Raw genomic sequence first — 3,022 nt, forward strand, 5'->3', positions numbered from 1 at the left:
AGAAGTAGAAATAACTCTGATTAAGCAGAATAATTTTTAAAAAACAATATTGGGAATCTCACAGAGGCACTAATAAGGCTAGAGAATAACTTCAAAGCGTCAAAGCTATGACTTTAGGAAAAAGGCTCCAAATCATACAGCATACCAGCCTGAAGGGAAAATGACCCAGTGGCTGCCATGTCTACCAGGCACTGGATGCTACAGCTGTGTTCTGCTCAGACCTTGAGGTCCTTGTGTTGAGATCTCACTTCGCAATCGCTGCTGTCCTCCAAAGTCCAACACCTCTGCTGCCCACTCACCAGCACACTGAGATGCATAGGCAGAGCCATGTAACCATGCTGGAGCATGGGTGCTCATCACATGCCTGTGATTCACAAATAAGGCAGGAAATTAACTGTTCTGGCTTTAAAATTACGAGGGTGGGATTCAAGAGGTCAAAAATTCCCAGATTATTAGAATTGCGTTGAAAGGAGTTGAGCAGATAGAAAACACTAAATATCCTTTACATTCTCCATCTTTCTGTATGATTAACAGTTTATGGTTTTATAATCAACAATGCTAAGTTCTAGAAGCAGTTATAAAATTTTAGATGAATTAAATAGTTGCATCACACACAAATTCTTGAAAGTATTTGAATCACATGAGTATTGTTTAAACGGCATAATAGTTAATTTTGTGTGTCAATTTGTGTGAGCCATGGGGTATCGATTAAACATTATTTCTAGACGTGCCTATAAAAGTGTATTTGGATAAGATTAGTATTTGAATTGGCGGATTCAGTAAAGTACACTGCCCTCCCCAATGTGATTGGGCATTATCTAATCTGGTGAGGACCTGAACAGAACAAAGTGGAGAAAGGAGGAATTCACTCCTTGTTGCCTCGTTTACTGCTAGAGCTGGGACATCTCATCTCATCTCTTGGCCTTGGATTGGGGATTTAAACTACTGGCTTCTCTGGATCTCAAGTCTGCTGAGTAGCACTGAATTATACTGCTGGCATTCCTGAGTCTCTAGCTTATACATGGTTGATCGTGGGACTTAGCCTCTATATATGCATATTAATGTATGTATCTCCTATTGGTTCTGTTTCTCTGGAGAACCCTGACTAGTTCAAACTGACATTAGTGTCAGCATTTAAATGCTATGGAACTGCTCTTTGTTATCTAACATGTAGAGTATTTTACATGTATGAACAATACAAAGTTCAGTTTTGTTTTTGTTTTATAGCCTCAACTGAAGCCATTTAGGAAAATCAGTGGTTAACTTTTGTGGAATTTTAAGTTTCTTTACTTTCGAGACCCATAGTTCAAAAGCTACAAGAAGGCAGTCAGTGACAAGTCTCTTTCCCATTCCTGTCCACCAGCGTCTGAATACCACTCTCTTCAGGCAGCCCATGCTAGCAGTTTCTTGTGAATCCTTCCAAAGATATATAGGCAAACACCGCGTTCTATCCAGACTGTAATATCCTATTATATCATACTGTATTCTTTTGCTTTTGTCACATACCAATAGAGCTTGCATGCCATTCTGTGTCAGTAAAAACCATACTCCTCATTATCTTATGGACTGCACAGTATTCCATTGTATGGATGCACTAGCACTTTTAAAAGCAATTTTTGAGGAGACTTACCAAGATGACTGAATAGGAACAGCTGCGGTTTGCAGCTCCCAGTGAGATCAATGCACAGGAGGTGGGTGATTTCTGCATTTCCAACTGTGGCACCCAGCTCATCTCATTGGGACTGGTTAGACAGTGGGTGCAGCCCACGGAAGGTGAGGTGAAGCAGGGTGGGGCATTGCCTCACCCAGGAAATGCAAGGGATCAGTGTACTCCCTCCCCTAGCCAAGGCAAGCCATAAGGGACTGGGCCGTGAGGAATGGTGCACTCCAGCCCATGGGTGCCATTTGGGCAGACACCGAGCTAGCTGTGGGAAGATTTTTATTCATACCCCAGTGGTGCCTGGAACACCAGCAAGACAGAACCATTTACTCCCCTGGAAAGGGGGCTGAAGCCAGGGAGCCAAGGGGTCTAGCTCAGCAGATCCCACTCCCACATAGCCCAGGAAGCTAAGATCCACTGGCTTGAAATTCTTGCTGCTATCACAGCAGTTTGAAGTCAATCTGGGATGCTCAAGCTTGGTTGGGGAAGGGATGTCCACCATTACTGAAGCTTGAGTAGGTGGTTTTCCCCTCACAATGTAAACAGAGCAGCAGAGAAGTTCCAACTGGGCAGAGCCCTCCACAGCTCAGCAAAACCAGTGTAGCCAGCCAGACTCCCTCTCTAAATTCCTCCTCTCTGGGCAGGAGATCTCGGCGGGGAGTGGGGGGAGGCAACAGCCCCAGTCAGGGGCTTATAGATAAAACCCCTATCTCCCTGGGACAGAGCACCTGGGGGAAGGGGTGGCTGTGGGCACAGCTTCAGCAGACTTAAACGTTCCTGCCTGCCAGCTCTGAAGAGAGCAGCAGTTCTCCCAGCACAGCACTTGAGCTCTGCTGAGGGATAGACAGCCTCCTCAAGTGGGTCTTGGACCCCCATGCCTCCTGATGGGGAGACACCTCCCAGCAGGGGTTGACAGACATATCACACAGGAGAGCTCTGGCTGACATCTGGCAGGTGCCCCTCTGGGATGAAGCTTCCAGGGGAGGGAACAGGCAGAAATCTTTGCTATTATGCAGCCTCCACTGGTGATACCTAGGCAAACAGGGTCTGGAATGGACCTCCAGCAAACTCCAACAGACCTGCAGCAGAGGGGCCTGTTAGAAGGAAAACTAACAAACAGAAAGGGATAGTATCAACATCAACAAAAAGGATGTCCACACAGAAACCCCATCTGAAGGCCACCAACGTCAAAGACCAAAGGTAGATGAATCCACAAAGATGGGGAGAAACCAGCACAAAAAGGCTGAAATATCCAAAAACCAGAATTTCTCTTCTCCTCCAAAAGATCACAACTCCTTGCCAACAAGGGAACAAAACTGGACAAAAAATGATTTGACAAATTGACAGAAGCAGACTTCAGAA

The sequence above is a fragment of the Mandrillus leucophaeus genome, unplaced genomic scaffold (genome assembly GCF_000951045.1).
Source record: "Mandrillus leucophaeus isolate KB7577 unplaced genomic scaffold, Mleu.le_1.0 Scaffold877, whole genome shotgun sequence".
Classification (NCBI taxonomy): domain Eukaryota; kingdom Metazoa; phylum Chordata; class Mammalia; order Primates; family Cercopithecidae; genus Mandrillus; species Mandrillus leucophaeus.